This window comes from Palaemon carinicauda, chromosome 38 (genome assembly GCF_036898095.1).
Source record: "Palaemon carinicauda isolate YSFRI2023 chromosome 38, ASM3689809v2, whole genome shotgun sequence".
Lineage (NCBI taxonomy): Eukaryota > Metazoa > Arthropoda > Malacostraca > Decapoda > Palaemonidae > Palaemon > Palaemon carinicauda.
This window is the reverse complement of record NC_090762.1, coordinates 24,217,387-24,235,406: the sequence shown is the minus strand read 5'-3', so window position 1 is coordinate 24,235,406 and position 18,020 is coordinate 24,217,387. Positions and strand designations below refer to the sequence as shown.

The 18,020-nt window shown below is 40.6% G+C and overlaps 1 protein-coding gene across 1 annotated transcript in view; it reads right to left on the bottom strand.

Annotated features, from left to right (window-relative positions):
• LOC137630113 (uncharacterized) overlaps positions 1-18,020 on the bottom strand; it is a 60,098-nt gene that overhangs the window by 35,335 nt on the left and 6,743 nt on the right. The window contains exon 2 of the mRNA XM_068361582.1: positions 5,856-5,992. The gene's annotated coding sequence lies outside the window, so the exon portion shown is untranslated. The remainder of the gene's footprint in view (positions 1-5,855; positions 5,993-18,020) is intronic.

Genomic DNA, 18,020 nt, shown 5'->3' with positions numbered 1-18,020 from the left:
GCGAGGACGAGCTTCGTAAAGGCAGGCGCGGATGACTGCGTGCCTAAAGCGAACTCAGATGGAGGAGAGCGTGGGGCTGCAGAAACAAACTGATCAGGATACATCTCCTTGAATAGTGCAAGAACTTTCCTAAAGTCCAAGGAGGGAGGCGTGGTCTTGGGTTCGTCGATGTCCGTGTGCGGGTCGTCAAGGTGTGCAGCGTCGTCATCATCAGAGTCCATCGTCTGAATACTGAGGAGGAAGCGGCAAAGGAGTAGGAATTGGCTGGTCAGCTGAGTCCGGCAGCACGGGTGCATGCGTGACTGCACTGGACGCAACGTCATGGAATTGTTGGCCAGTCTGTGAGCTGGCAACAACCATAGCAGCGCGGGGGCGCAAAGCGTCTACTCCTGACTTTCTAGTCTGCTGTGGGCGAGTAGTGGTAACCACACTGGGTTGCGGAGGTTGACGCACCGCGTCAAAACAAAACAACTTAGGTTGTTGTTGTAACTCGCGAACGTCAACGGAGGGTTCCGTACGTCGCTGAACGTCAACATGCGGCTGGCAGGGTACACTGCGCATGGGTGGCGGGACTCTCACAGCTGGAGTGCGGGAGAAGGTAGCCTCAGCGTCCACTGGACGCACAACCGTGGTTGGTTGTAGGCTAACGGGTGCAGCGTCAACCTTCTCCGCACGAAAGTCCTGCATTAAAGACGTTAACTGCGTCTGCATGGTCTGCAACAAAGACCACTTAGGGTCTACAGTAGCAGGTGCGGCAACAGACGGTGTTACTGCCTGTTGCGGTACCGCTTTGCCTCTCTTAGGAGGTGTACAGTCATCGGAAGACTGCAGCGAGTCCGAACTGACCCAGTGGCTACAACTGGGCCGTTGGACTTGCGCGGAAGGGACCGACTTGCGTTTAAGAGGCCGTGAGACCTTGGTCCATTGTTTCTTCCGAGAAACATCTTCCGCAGACGAGGAATAAATGGGCTCTCTCGTCTTCTTGTGGGTGGGGCGATCTTGGTAAGATACGTCCGAAACCACGGAGGGAACGTCTGTCCGCTGATTAAAGCCTGTCGAACCCTTTGGTCGTACGACATTGCTTCTCCCCTGGGCTTGGGAGCTTGCAAGAGGTCCCGGACTGGGAGGACGACAGGCACGAACAGACGCACCCTCAAGCGCAACACTAACACTTTCCACAACACTACCACTCACTTTGTCACTACCCACTGCACTCTTACCCTTCAACTCCTTGACGTCAGCCATGAGTTGGTTACGGTCACTCGCCAATGACTCGACTCTCTCACCCAGAGCCTGGATGGCACGCATCATATCTGCCATCGAAGGTTGTTGAGTGCTGGAAGGGGGATCAGGAGCAACCACTACAGGCGAAGGAATAGGTTGTGGGGCATGGGGAGAGGAAATATCAACGGAGCGAGATGAACTTCTCCTGACTCTATCTCTCTCTAGCCTACGTGAATATTTCAGGAATTCGATTTTCTCGAATTCCGAAAGCCCAACGCATTCCTCACATCGATCTTCCAATTGACAGGTTTTACCCCGACAATTGGAACAAACGGTGTGCGGATCGATAGAGGCCTTCGGAAGACGCCTTGAACAGTCCCTAGCACTACACTTTCTGTATTTAGGGACTTGAGAAGGGTCAGCCATCTTGAATTAGTCAAAGGGGAATTCAAAATCTATCCAAGTCGTCAACAAATAATCCAAAAATCACTTATAAGATCACCGGCTAAGTTTAATATTGAAAAATGTTATTTTTATTAATAAAATAAATTTTTGAATATACTTACCCGGTGATCATATATTTAGTAGGTCTTGCCGGTGGCACGACAGAGAGAAAATTGGTTCTTTGTTTACTTGGAGTACTGAGTACCTGCTCGACAGATGGCGCTGTTGATGTACACCCCCACCTGCATAGCGATCGCTGGCGTATTTTGACCGTAGGTTTTTCTGTCGGGCAGCAGAGCTGCAGCTTATATGATCACCGGCTAAGTTTAATATTGAAAAATGAGTGTTATGTGTAAAAACCTACTGTTGTCCTTGTAAGAATATTATGAGTGTCTGATTTTTATTTCTTGATAGAAAAGTTTCAACAACAATTATAGCAATGTCAGATTTGACTAATATTGAAATAGTAAAATAGAATAATTACCGATAAATTTTATGGAATATAAAAGGCGAAAGGGAGCAGGAGAGGAAAAGGATAAGTCACCCACGGGAATGGTGGAGGGATGATGGAATTGGTTGCCCTTCAAGGTCAAAAGTAATAATCCCCATTGGAATGTGAGTGCAAATCCTATAAATGCCGATTCTTCCTACAGCGTTTAGTTTTACAAGTAAAGGCATTTCTATTTGATGACGATGTCGTTTGTTTATCCTAAGTTAAATAGTCTTAACTCTAAGCTGTGTACTACGTTAACGAATCAGGAAATATTATAAGTTACACATTCCTAGAAAGAACTGTCAGACTATCATTTACTGAAACACACACACACACGCCCTTATACATATATATATATATATACATATATATATACATATATATATATATATATATATATATATATATATATATATATATATATATATATATATATATATATATGTGTGTGTGTGTGTGTGTGTGTGTGTGTGTGTGTGTGTATGTATGTATATACATAAATCAATAGTTAGAAAAGACAAATAAGACTGCCAGTAATCTAATGCCGTAGCCTGTTCATTACCATGCACAAAAAGAGAGAGAGAGAGAGAGAGAGAGAGAGAGAGAGAGAGAGAGAGAGAGAGAGAGAGAGAGAGAGAGAGAGAGAGAGAGAGAGAGAGAATAATCTTTACTGTCAATACCTTGTGTAAAAACCTTCAGTTTTTATTATGAGAATATTATCAATATCTGGTTTTAATTTAATGATGGAAAGTGTGTTACAAAACAATCACACCCAATGTTTGATTTGACTAAAATTTAAACAGTAAAATAAAATATTTGCCCATAATTCAGTAAAATGGAAACGACGAAAGGAACCATATGAAGAAAATGATAAGTCAGCGAGGTGATTAGTGGCCTGGATTAGGAATAGTGAACCGTTCCAAGGACGTCTCGGCCTGGACCTTTCTTGGTCGAAAGTGACCAATATAATCCACAGTGGAATTTATGTGGGATTATCCCATAATTGCTGCATCTTCCTTCAAGTGTTTTGGTCTACAAGTAAAGACATGTCTATTTGATGGCAATGTCGTTTGTTTATCTGACATTCTACAGTTACAAAACTTTGTTGTATAAGGAGCAAACTGGGAAATATCACACGGTATACACATTCATATAAGCAACCGTATACAACTGTTATATGATCTAACAGATATACAGACGTGTATATATATATATATATATATATATATATATATATATATATATATATATATATATATATATATATATATTTATATATATTTATATATACTTATATATATTTATATATACTTATATATGTACATGTATATATTTCTATAGGCCTACATATGTACATACATACATTCAGTATATATATATATATATATATATATATATATATATATATATATATATATATATATATATATATATATATATATATATATATATATATATATATATATATATATACACACAGTATGTATATTTACTTATATATAAATGTCTGTATATATTATGCATACATACAGTAGGCTATATATATATATATATATATATATATATATATATATATATATATATATATATATATATATATATATATATATATATATATATATATATATATATATATGTATGTATGTATATATATGCATACATACATTATATATATACTTATACATATATATACATATATATACATATATATATATATATATATATATATATATATATATATATATATATATATATATATATATATATATATTATATATATATATATATGTCTGTATATATTATGCATACATACAGTAGGCTATATAAATATATATATATATATATATATATATATATATATATATATATATATATATATATATATATATCTATATATATATATATATATATGTGTGTGTGTGTGTGTCTGTGTGTGGGTATGTGTGTTTGTGTCGCCATAAACCACAAACAACACAATGTACTGTGCTGTACGCACATTCCTACTTAATATGTAAACACTATTTTTTTTTATATGGGTAGAAATCTGTCATCCTGTATGAAGTTCTCATACGATTATGAATACTGATAAAGGGTAAATGACATAGGTCTTTTTAGTAATTGCTTATATGTATATAAAAATACAACGAAAATCAGTAATTCTAATGCACGAGTATCACCGGCTTGACCCCCTCTCTCTCTCTCTCTCTCTCATGTCGAAGAGATAGGTGGCTGGATTTGTTATAGGTGTGTTTTGCGTGGATGGTATGGATTCGGACACCGATTGTAAAATACCTCTGAATGTTCTAAAGTTGCCATATCGTTAGAAATATTCATGAAATCCTTATTAGTTTCATTTAATCTTCCTTTAATGGTTAATTCTTTATTTATTTCTATATCATTTTTACCTGATATACCATAATTTAATTAAACCTTCAACTATATCATGTGTTTTAACAATTTTAAGTAATTTGTTTCTATTTTGGTAACTGGCAACCCATCCATTGATATTTCTGAGAAGTGGGCTAGCGACCTCGATAGGAAATGAACGTCGCCAATTCACGCTTAGATATTTGGATTTCTTAACAAAATTGATTGAAACGTGAGAAAATAAACTCGAAATCAGTTTACTAAATCATCGAGATGGGCACTGATGCATAAGCTTTTTGCGTGAAAACTTTGTACGATGAAAAAATAAAAGGTAACCGTATTATTGGGGATTAATGACCGGGAAAATTCCTATTTCCGAATGTGTTTCTGAATTATAACACAAAGTTTCATCTTCCTGTGTGATAAGTATTTGTAGTACGTCTATTATAAATGTAAAGTGAAAAAGAAGAATGATTTACCTTCCCAATGATACCATAAAAATTAATTGAATCGTACTAAATTGTTGATGATAAGACATTTTCAAGGAGTCCATGCAGGGTTCATAGTCATTGAGATTCATTGAGCAGCACCACTTGGAGTAGCCGGTACTGTCTTTTCACCGGAGTAGAGATCTCCGGATGATCGGTAAGGGTTAAAGGGGAGACCCAAAAGCCATAAAAAAGGAGAGTTGCGCATGCGGCAACGAGAGAGTGTTCCCCAGTATAGGGGAAGGGACAGTTTCTGCACCTAAGAGTTGTCCAGGGTTCAGTCGATCACCACTCTTACCCATTCGTCCATCGGAAGAGAACTAACAAGCAGAGAAAACGCGGAGGGAATGAGACACCGAAGTAAGAAGTTGGGAGTACTTCTCCCGTCATCTACTGAACTGCTCTCACTGGAAGGATGACTGACTACACCCTGAAAAAGTAAATAACCATTGATGTAAATAGACAATTTTATGTAAAGAGCTGACAAGGGGAGAGACATGCAGCACATCTTCACTCTACAGAGCCAAAAGTAAAAGTGACGTCATATAACCTACTACATCCCACTAATTAGCGGCAGACTGTTACTGTATACTAGTTTCAGCTTTGCCCAAAGTATTATATCCATAGTAAAGATCAAAAGAGTTTGTATTAGGTGGAACACAGGGACTTTAGCAAACATAACCACACACACATTACCTATGCTATGACTCCAGGTCTTTCTCTTTACTTACCAATGAGTTTCAAATGCCTGGAATAGCCTGTCTGATCCTAAAACTGTTTCTCATGCAAACTTATAATAAAAACATTGGCCCATGTAACAAATAGCAATTTCTCCTTACCAAAAATTAACAGGTCGAAGCCTGATGTCTTTCAGTAGCTACGGGACTATTTATTGGAGTCTATTTTCTACTATTAGGTGAAGGTATATTGCAGTTGCTTCCAGCATGAAGTTGCGGAGCTGCCCGTGCTTCTTATTCTGTTGAATTAATATATTTGTATGAACGAACAGTCAAATATTAAAAAAAAAAAATGGTATAAAATTGACATTAAAGATACTTTTTACCTGGTGAATGAACATATAGAGAGGGGATTAAAACATGACTCTTTTACTCCTAAACAGAGAACATATCTCCCACCATATCTAATCATAACCAATTACCCACTCCAGCTTAATAAAATGTATAAATTAAATCCCCATGTGGGATCATTAAGAAGTATTTGGTCTCCTGCTCTATGCCACCATACATCTACACACCAGACAAGGGTCTTCCTCAATTATATTTTTACTCCTAACCTTTGATTTATTCACTGAAATGCTAATGGCAGCCACAAGAAAAGGCGCTTAGATGGCAAGTAGGAAAAATATTTGGTTCATGTATTTGGCTGGAAATTAAAGTATCATATATTTAACCTTCTATTCTATATTTACTGCACTAAGTAAAAGCTCAAATATGACAATGTAGGGTAGGGTAGGGTAGGCAAGGTAAGCTAAGGTGAGGTTTATGTAATGTTGTTAGGGTAGGGTAGGGTAGCATAGATAAGGGTAACTAAAGGTAGGTATAGTAAGGATAGGTATGGTAAGAGTAGGTAAGCACAGGTATGAGGTATAGTAAGAGTTAAGTAAAGGTAAGGTAAGGTAAGGTAAGGTAGGGTAGGGTAGGGTAGGGTAGGGTAGGGTAGGGTAAGGTAAGGTAATGTAAGGGTAGGGTAAGGTAATGTAAGGGTAGGGTAAGGTAATGTAAGGGTAGGGTAAGGGAAGGGAAGGGTAGGGTAGGGTAAGGGAAGGGAAGTGTAGGGTAGGGTAAGGGAAGGGAAGTGTAGGGTAGGGTAGGGTAGGGTAGGGTAGGGTAATTTAAGGGTAGGGTAGGGTAGGGTAAGGTTAGTGAAGGGTAGGGTAAGGTTAGTGAAGGGTAGGGTAAGGGTGGGTTAGCTAAGTTAAGGTTAGGTGAGGTACGGTAAGGATAGGATAGCTAAGGTAAGGGTGTAAGGTAGGGTAAGGTGTAAGGTAGGGTAAGGTGTAAGGTAAGGGTAGGGTAAGCAAGGGTAGGGTAAGGGTAAGCAAGGGTAGGGTAAGGGTAAGCAAGGGTAGGGTAAGGGTAAGCAAGGGTAGGGTAAGGGTAAGTTTGGGTAGGGTAGGAGTAAGGTAAGAGCAGGTAAAGTATGAGTAGGTAAGAGAGTAGGTAAGAGAGTAGGTAAGGTGAAGGCAGGCAAGGTAAGAGTAGGTAAGGTCAGGACAGGCAAAGTATGTATATGTAAATTATGTGTGGGTAAAGTATGGTTAGGAAAGGTAAGATTAGATAAATTATAGGTATGAAAGGTAAGGGTAGGTAATGTGAGTCATTAAGGTTAGATGAGGTAAGGTAGGGTAAGATGAGAAGGTAGTATGAGGTAAGGTAGGACAAGATAAGGTAAGGATAGGTAAGGTAAAATGAGGTTAGATAAAGTAAGGGTAGGTAAAGTCAGGTTAAGTAAAGTAAGGTTAAGTAAAGTAAGGTTAGGTAAAGTGAGGTTAAGCAAGGTAAGGTAGTTAAGAAAAGGGTATGTAAGGTAAGAATGGGTATGATAGGGGCAGGCAAAGTGAGGTTAGGTAACTACAACATAACAAGAGAGAGTATTTTGTAATTTTATTTTCGTAATTATGCTCAGTGAATTTTGAGAAAGCATTTGATAGCATTTCACGTAGTATGCTAAAAAATATATGAGGCACTATTGGAGCCCCTGGGCTTATAGCATCTTGCTTTTCCAATTGGGGTTGTAGCTTGGATAGTAATATGTTATTTTTATTAGTAAAATAAATTTTTGAATATACTTACCCGATAATCATGTAGCTGTCAACTCCGTTGCCCGACAGAATTCTATGGAGGGATACGCCAGCTATCACAATACTAGAAGGGGGTGTACTTACCAGCGCCACCTGTGGCCAGGTACTCAAGTACTTCTTGTTGACACCTCCTCAATTATTCCTCGGTCCACTGGTTCTCTATGGGGAGGAAGGGAGGGTCGATTAAATCATGATTATCGGGTAAGTATATTCAAAAATTTATTTTACTAATAAAAATAACATTTTTCAATATTAAACTTACCCGATAATCATGTAGCTGATTCACACCCAGGGGGGTGGGTGAAAACCAGAGTACAAGATTAAAGGATAGCTAAGTATCCCGTATTTCATATAATCAGTTATCCACAATAACAATGAAATAATAAGTACCTGGTAAGGAAGTCGACTTGAACCGTTACTCTGCCTTTAATAAGATCGTCTTCCTTACTGAGCGCAGCGTTCCTCTTGGGAGGCTGAATCAACTCAAAGGTGCTAAAGTATACAGGGCTGCAACCCATACTAAAGGACCTCATCACAACCTTTAACCTCGGCGCTTCTCAAGAAAGAATTGACCACCCGCCAAATCAACAAGGATGTGGAAGGCTTCTTAGCCGACCGTACAACCCATAAAAAGTATTCAAGAGAAAGGTTAAAAGGTTATGGGATTATGGGAATGTAGTGGCTGAGCCCTCGCCTACTACTGCATTCGTTGCTACGAATGGTCCCAGGGTGTAGCAGTACTCGTAAAGAGACTGGACATCTTTGAGATAGAATGATGCGAACACTGACTTGCTTCTCCAATAGGTTGCATCCATAACACTCTGCAGAGAATGGCTCTGTTTGAAGGCCACTGAAGTAGCCACAGCTCCCACTTCATGTGTCCTTACCTTCAGCAAAGCAAGGTCTTCTTCCTTCAGATGAGAATGTGTTTCTCTAATCAGAAGCCTGAATAGTAAGAAACTGAGTTCTTAGAACTTGGAAAAGAAGGTTTCTTGATAGCACACTATAAGGCTTCTGATTGTCCTTGTAAAGGTTAAGACCTTTTTAGATAGTACCTAAGAGCTCTAACTGGGCAAAGTACTCTCTTCAGATCATTCCCCACCAAGTTGGACAGGCTTGGGATCTCGAACGACTTAGGCCAAGGACGTGAAGGAAGCTCGTTTAGCAAAAACCGAGCTGCAAGGAACATGTAGCCGTTTCAGATGTGAAAACAATGATCCTGCTGAAGGCGTGGATCTCACTTACTCTTTTAGCTGTTGTCAAGCACACGAGGAAAAGAGTTTTTAATGTGAGGTCCTAAAAAGAGGCTGATTGGAGAGGTTCAAATCTTGATGACATAAGGAACCTTAGGACCACGTCTAGATTCCAGCCTGGAGTGGACAACCGACATTCCTTTGAGGTCTCAAAAGACCTAGGGAGGTCCTGTAGATCTTTGTTGGTGGAAAGATCCAAGCCTCTGTGGCGGAAAACCGCTGCCAACATACTTCTGTAACCCTTGATCGTAGGAGCTGAAAGGGATCTTACTTTCCTTAGATATAACAGGAAGTCAGCAATCTGGGTTACAGTGGTACTGGTTGAGGAAACTGCATTGGTCTTGTACCAGCTACGGAAGACTTCCCCTATAGACTGATAGATTCTGAGAGTGGATGTTCTCCTTGCTTTGGCAATCGCTCTGGCTGCCTCCTTCGAAAAGCCCCTAGCTCTTGAGAGCCTTTCGAAAGTCTGAAGGCAGTCAGACGAAGAGCGTGGAGGATTGGGTGTACCTTCTTTACCTGAGGTAGACTTAGAAGGTTCACTCTTAGAGGAAGAGTCCTGGGAATGTCGACCAGCCATTGCAGTACCTCTAAGAACCATTCTCTCGCGGGCCAGAGCGGAGCCAACCAACGTCAGTCGTGTCCCTTTGTGAGAGGAGAACTTCCGAAGTACCCTGTTGACAATCTTGAACGGCGGGAATGCATACAGGTCGAGATGGAACCAATCCAGCAGAAAAGCATCCACGTGAACTGCTGCTGGGTCTGGAATCGGAGAACAATACAACAGGAGTCTCTAGGTTATCGAGGTAGTGAACAGATCTATGGTTGGCTGACCCCACAGGGCCCAAAGTCTGCTGCAAACATTCTTGAGAAGGGTCCACTCTGTGGGGATGACCTGACCCTTCCGTCTGAGGTGATCTGCCATGACATTCATACCGCCCTGAATGAACCTCGTTACCAGTTAGCTTTCGATCTTTAGACCAGATGAGTAGGTCCCTTACGATCTAGAACAACTTCCACGAAAGAGTCCCTCCCTGCTTGAAGATGTAAGCTAGGGCTGTGGTGTTGTCAGAGTCCACCTCCACCACTTTGTTAAGCTGGAGGGACTTGAAGTTTATCAAGGCCAGAATAACCGCCAACAACTCCTTGCAATTGATGTGAAGTGTCCTTTGCTCCTGATTCCATGTTCCCGAGCATTCTTGTCCGTCCAAAGTCGCACCCCAGCCCGTGTCTGATGCGTCCGAGAGGAGACGGCGGTCGTGTTTCTGAACAGCCAAAGGTAGACTTCCTTGAGAAGAAAGCTGTTCTTACACCACGCGAGAGAAGACCTCCTCTCTTCGGAAACAGGAACTGAGACCGTCTCTAGCGTCATGTCCTTTATCCAGTGAGCAGCTAGATGATACTGAAGGGAGGGGAGGTGGAGTCTCCCTAACACGATGAACAGGGCCAGCGATGAAAGTGTCCCTGTTAGACTCATCCACTACCTGACTGAGCATCGGTTCCTTCTCAGCATGCTCTGGATGCATTCTAGGGCTTGGAAAATCCTTGGGGCCGACGGAAAAGTCCGAAAAGCTCGACTCTGAAGATCCATACCCAAGGAGACAATGGTCTGGGATGGAACGAGCTGAGACTCCTCAAAATTGACCAGGAGGCCCAGTTCCTTGGTCAGATCCATAGTCCATTTGAAAATCTCCAGACAGCGACGACTTGTGGGAGCTCTTAAAAGCCAGTCGTCTGACGGAGCCGGACACAAGATCATGGTACTGCTGCACAGTCTGTGAACTGTCAATCATGGGCAAGCGAGGAAGTACAGTGACAACCCGAATCTGTCTAGACTGTCTGGGTCGTACAGACAACTCCTTATCGGGTTGCTGAGGTTGCCGCACTGCGTCACAACAAGTCACTTCTGTTGGTTGTTGAACGTCTTCCCCGTGACACATTGACTCCGTAAACAAAAAATCCTCTAACAAGGACCAAGCTTGGACTGCATGTCTTGCAACACAGCTCAAGGTCTATGGGAGAAGGTGTGGTAACAGACGGGATTAGCGACTGAAGTGGAACCATTACCTTCCCTGGAAGCATGTTATGCTTAAATAAAAGTCCATAGGAGGCTATGCAGCTAAAGGCTCCCTCCAAATGACAGAGTCCTCAAGGGAATATCAGAAGGAGGGAGAAAAGAACTTTCTCATCTACAGGGACCATATCCTAGAAAAGCTAAGTTCTCTCAGTGAGGGTTCACTGGTGCAAAAGCAGCAGACTAGAAGGCCACGTTATGAAACTGCTTGACAGTCTAGTGAGTTGGCAACAACCAAAGATGTGTGACTGAGAAGCATGCGGTAAGGTATGCAGAGCATGTTGTATGCAGAGTATGCTGTATGCAGAGCATGCTGTATGTAGAGCATGTTGTATGCAGAGCATGCTGAATGCAGAGCATGCTGTATGCAGAGCATGTTGTATGCAGAGCATGTTGTATGCAGAGCATGCTGAATGCAGAGCATGCTGTATGCAGAGCATGTTGTATGCAGAGCATGCTGTATGCAGAGCATGCTGTATGTAGAGCATGTTGTATGCAGAGCATGCTGAATGCAGAGCATGCTGTATGCAGAGCATGTAGTATGCAGAGCATGCTGTAAGCAGAGCATGCTGTATGTAGAGCATGCTGTAAGGTAGGCAGAGCGTGTGCATGGCGTTTAACATTTCTCAGAAATTCCATGACCAGTGCTAGAGTGCTTTATGCATGCTTGCATGGGTTTAAATATCAACATAATATTTACCTTACATTCATAACTCATGATTCATATTTTTTGCCATATTCTGCGATATTGTTAAAAATATATTGCAAGGAATACAAATATATTTTATAAGTAATACAAATAACCTCCATTATCATAAGGTTTGAAAATGGAGGTAAGGTATGCTGAACAGCAGTGTCAGAACGAGCTGGAACAACAATAGTTGTGGTTTCCTCTTCAAGACTCTGTTGAGGGAACACCTGAGGCTCAGTCTGCAAAGGCTGATCAAAGGAAGTAGCAGAAGGTAGGCGCATGGGTGGAGGAGGCTGACTCCTGGCATGAGTGGCTGAACCCAAGGGTTGCGCTTGCTGAGCGGTTGGCGGAAGCGGAGTAGCAAGTTCCTGTTCCTGTGGTGTGAGCGGAGCGCGATGAGGTAGAGGCTGCGCAGAACAAGGTAAATGTCTCGCAAGCTGAGGCTCCTGAGGCGCAAGGCTAAGGTGTAGTGGTGCTTGCCTTGTGGAGGGTTGAGCTCGCTGCAGCGAGAGCTGAGGAGACTGACTCAAGGACGGGAGAGGTTGTTGTACCTCAACCGAGTGTTGCATCACTGGTGGAGCAGCAAGTGGAGGCGGAGGAAGAGAGGTATAATCCTCCTGATCCCATTGTAAAGGTTGCCTTAAAGAAGGCGGAGGCTGAGCACCACTGGGAACAGCCAACTCAGAACGTGGCTCAACATCGTACGCCTGGCAGGTGGTACTGCGATCAGGCGGAGCGAGCGCAGGCGGAGCGAGCGCAGGCGGAGGGAGTGTAGGCGGAGGCGCAACACTCTCAGCCCGACACTCACGCATCAAGAGCGAAAGTTGTGACTGCATGGACTGCAGTAGAGTCAACTTGGGGTCGGCAGACACTAAGGTCTGCTGAGGTAAAGCCTTAACAGCAGAGATCTGTTGCGGCAGAACCTTACTCCTCTTAGGCGGAGTGCATTCAACTGATGACTGAGGAGAGTCAGAGCTAACCCAATGACTGCATCCGGGTTGTTGAACTCTAACTTCGTACGTCTGGCATAGGTCTGGACTTTATGTTTAAGAGGTCTTGAGACCTGAGACCAGCGTTTTCTCCCCTAAATTTCTTCTGCAGACGAGCAAAATAAGGGCTCAATCGTCTGCGGGTGGGAGTGACGGTCTCGGTAAGACACGCCCACAACCACCGAGGATACTTCTGTGCGCCGATCAAGGCCTGCTGAACCCTTATGCCCTTCGACATTGCTTCTCCCCTGGGCTTGGGAGCTTGCAAGAGGTCCCGGACTGGGAGAACGACTGGCGCGCACAGAAGTACCCTCACGCACAACACTGACACACTTTGCGCTAATCACTTATCACTTTGATTTTCTGTTTGCACTTATTTCACTGAACTCGAAACTTTAAGTGGTTTGTACCTGAAACACGCAATTCTATCCTTTCTCAAAAGTTAGTAATTGCGAAAACAGAATTACAATGTAACAGAAAAATCTAATGAAAGATAAATAATTCAGTGGCTGGAAAGAGACTAAACACTAGATCACTCTAGAAACGTTTAGTTTCTTCCCCTAAAGAGACTAGGGAGAAGAGCAAAAACGATAACAACGTTACTCGTACGCCTGGCAGGCTTGAATGAAACGTTTATCCTCCTCTTTCTCCCTCCGTCTCTATCTCTATCTCTCTCTCTCTCTCTCTCTCTCTCTCTTGACTTAGAACCTGAGAGAAGAGCCCAATCATATATATCGTTAAAACATATTGTTAAAGGAAAAAACTGAAATATTTCCCAAAATGAAAAGTTCCTTTATTAGGATTAAAACCATTAAGTTAAGAAAGAATGAACAAAACGCTAGACACGGTTACTCTTACTGCAATGTGAAACCGTGAAAATTCTTTCTCTATCGTAACGATAGAGTGCAAGTTGAACGTTCTGAACGTCAACAACTGCAGAGACAAAACAAAACGTTAGTTCAACTTTGAAAACAGTACTAGACTATCAAAGAAATTCTTTCAAAGACATTAAAATAGCATAATATGTTAACAGGTAAAACCGAAATGACGGGCTCAATGTTAATTAACTTCGGTACCAAGAAAAGACCGCCTACTATTAGGAAGGTCGAATATAAACAAATATAAAAATTAATTTTAATAAGTTTATAAAAAAAGGAAGTTAATCGAAGAGGCCTATAAGAGGCGGAGAGATATAAAATAAATCTATAACTTTTGTTAAGCAAAATTAAGAAAGAGAGTCTATACTCTCTTAGACACCAACACTTCCGTCTAAGGGAAGGGTCGGCCATTTAAAGGTGAAAGAGAGTTCATACTCTCTTCGTCACCATAAAAAATCAAATTAATTCCAAAAGCTAACTAAGCTAATATAGAAGTTTCCAGTAAAGCGACAGCCGAAATCAAAGAGAAATACTTCACCAAAGTCGTGAAAATACTCCAAGAACATAAGCGTATCCCAGAACGTCTTGCCGGAAGCACGACAGAGGAATAATTGAGGAGGTGTCAACAAGAAGTACTTGAGTACCTGGCCACAGGTGGCGCTGGTAAGTACACCCCCTTCTAGTATTGTGATAGCTGGCGTATCCCTCCATAGAATTCTGTCGGGCAACGGAGTTGACAGCTACATGATTATCGGGTAAGTTTAATATTGAAAAAATAATAATAATAATAATAATGGTTATGCATAAGTGGAACTTGATGGTAGTCTTACAGATACATTTGAGGTCAAGACTGGAGTACTACAGGGTGGAATACTATCCCATCTGTTGTTTATCATGGTGATTGATTATGTTATGGACAAGGTAATGTAAGGAATGAATAATGGCATTCACTGGAAAGGGGATCAGAGATTATGTGATCTTGAATACGCAGATGATATAGTTCTAATTGTTTCTACAATGGTTGAAATACAGGAAATGATTGATAGGTTAGTAATGGAGGGGAGAAAGATTGGATTGGTGATCAACTCGAGAAAGACAGAGATCATGCATATTACAGGGCAATGTAACAGTAACAAAACTTCTTTTGCTTATAGAAAAAATTACGCTCTCTTCGAAAATGACACTCGTTCTCGTCGCAAATGAATAGTTTCAGAAATATATATAAATCTATATCCTACAGTAATGGGGGACCCCCAGTGGGAACTCGGGGTTTTGGGTGGGGAAAACATACTGGGGAAATGATGTATAGCTGTAAAACAAGCATTTTCTTCTCTATACATTACCTTCTTGGATTTATAATAACCGGAGGAAAAGGCAAAAGAGTATAACAGTATAAACTTTGGGGTGTCGTTGCAAAGACTATTCCTCATGAAAAAATACAATAACCAGTGCTGCCAATGCCTGATGTAGAACAAATGTTAGCATTCCATGCTAACATTAGCACACTCACGTACGTACGTTCGTACATACCAGTTTTCGATCTTCTGCGCAAAAATCCCGCCTCCCTACCTAGAAACTTTTCCCCCACCAATAGGATTTCTTCTTCCTTACCGTGAAATGTAACTCTCCATCTCTCTACCAGCTCTGTTCAAGTCTATTACATGATTACTTATATAATACCCCCTTATACATATTACTTTTGACCCTAGAATTACTCGTTTTATTATCCTATACCTTATAAAATCAACTCATTTTATATTCCCATTCAATATTATTTATCATACATCGCATTTTATCTTCCTATATTGGTTTTATTTCTTTGTCACAACCCAGATTCCACATAAATACTTGCTCTATACAAGTTTCCCTATCCAGTTTATCATGTTTACCCTCTAGACTCCGTTGTTTTCCCGTTAACCAATCACGATCCTATACAGTACGTATTCAAAGTTTACACCAGGGGGTTGTCAGTTAATATTTCCCTACCCCCTTCCTTTATCTCTTTAAATGGTCTATTCATACCCCTTCCACCAAATCCTTTTCGCTGGAAACCTTTGTCCTTGTAAGGTGTACGTCATTTCAAGTGAGATTTATTTTTTCGTATTTTGCCATGGAGGAAGTTATAGAAACTTGTAACGGCTGCAGTATTCCATACCTAAAAGCATTTGCTAAATTCCATGGTGATTTTTATGATTCTTCATCCAATGTTGATAATTTCCTTAAAGTACACGATGTAATTCCTCACTGTTTACAGTGTCCCAAGTGCCGTTCCCTCATCTTACAAGAAAGACATTCACGTGTTTTATTGTAATACCGAAACCAAGATACCTAAAACCAAAATGAAACGTCGGTGTCGTTATACCGTTACTTCTTATAAAGGTACATTTTTAGGAAAAAGTCGCCTACCCCCATGTCCCGCAAGTTTCGACGTCCCCTTCATAAAGGTAAGTCATTCAACAAAAGCCATTAGTGTATATGTGTTTTGTGACCTGTTAACTTCTAGGTTAGGTTAGGTGGGTGTGTTACGTTCTGTACCCTTTTTGTACCTTTTTATATAGTGTAAAGTGTATAGGAACAATTCATTAAAATACACATGATAATATTACCGTAGCATTGCTACCGTTAGCAATGCCTTTGTAACGTTGTTAACACTGTATAATTGGTAACGTTGCTTATTTTAACATTCCTAGTATATACGAGAGTTTTGTGACCTGGGAACCCCTAGGTTAGGTTAGGTGGGTTTGTTATGTTCTGTACCCTTTTTGTAATTGATATATATTGTGTAACTGGTAATATTACCGTAACAGTCCCAGGCATCGTTGATAACACTGTGTATCATTAGTAAAGCTGCCAATGTTATCGTTCGCAGTACATTTGTGAGTGAAGTGACACCGTTGAACAAGTGCTTATATTTAAATATTTTAACAACACATATGACAACAAAGGTTATATTTAGCCATTTTAACAGAAAATATATGTTTTCCTGTAGAAAACGTGATTTAACCGTTTTTCACCCTCATTTCATCCGTAATAACAGCAACCAATTCAGCAACTTAAAAGTTAGTCGAATTGCTTGATGTGTTTGTTTGCGGTTGAAATGAAGGTCAAATTCGGTTAAATCACGTTATTTACTATAGGAATACATATAATTTCAGTTCGAAAACACATCCTGTAATACAATACAACTTTACCAAGGAGCCATCATTACCAGCAATGGATCACTAGTTACAGAATTCAAGGAGACATTAAAGAGGCAGAGCAAGCAATGGCCAAACTAAAACAGTTTGAAGGTCAAATGGAATAACAAATTGCATCAAAATCCTAATATACACATCACTTGTAAGATCGATATCAACTTGTGGGCACCAGTCGTGGTACAGCACTGTAACAACTAATGTAAAATTTCTTGCCTTTGAAAATACAGCATTAAGAAGGATTTTGGGAATCAATGGCAGCAGCAATAATAAAGGCAGCAGCTATAACAAAGGCTGCGGGAGATTGCATATGAGAATTGGGTTGAACTGAGAGATGGTACAGGAAAGAGACTTAAGACCTGAATTCACTGAGGAACTATGCATCCTATGGTTTCCAGAGCATTAAGATAATTTGGTTTGCTTTTTTGTCTTATTAAATCCTATTTCAAAAACGCCCAAAGATACGTCCTACGCAAATCTGTACCGTTAAGTATACTCTAAGGGTAGGCCTAATCTAGCATGAAGTTGCTTGGTCTTGAAAGAAATATAGGCCTACTTTAAGATACACTTCTATCAGGCTAATCTCACACCAAGAATAAAAGACAAACATTAACTGTAAAATAATTTGAATATCATGAAGTTATTGAGCATTACCTTCACAGTAAATGAAACGGAAGAATTTCACAGCTCAGTTCAATATATATCGCCGTTCCTTGTTGACATGGAGGAGAAACAAATGACGTATGCGAGACATTTTTCTTCCAAAATCTCAGATTCTCAGGAACCTCTTTCTCAGTTGGAACTCACTTGGTGCAGTGTTGCCACTTGCCAGTAGGGTTAGTGTAAAAATTCCTAAAACTCATGATAAAAAAATCCCCATTTTCACAAATATATTTTCTTCTGGTCACGTACGGTTAAGTAATATACTGCATATAAGTGCAAGATAACTAATTGCAACAATATAAATGTTTGTTTCTTCGTAGAAATTGGTACAGAATATCTCCATCAGACATCCAAAATCCCCAAATCTAGGGATAAATTCCCTTATCTGGCAATACTGACTTGGTGACTTCGAGAATCTCGAGAAAAAAAATATGATATAGT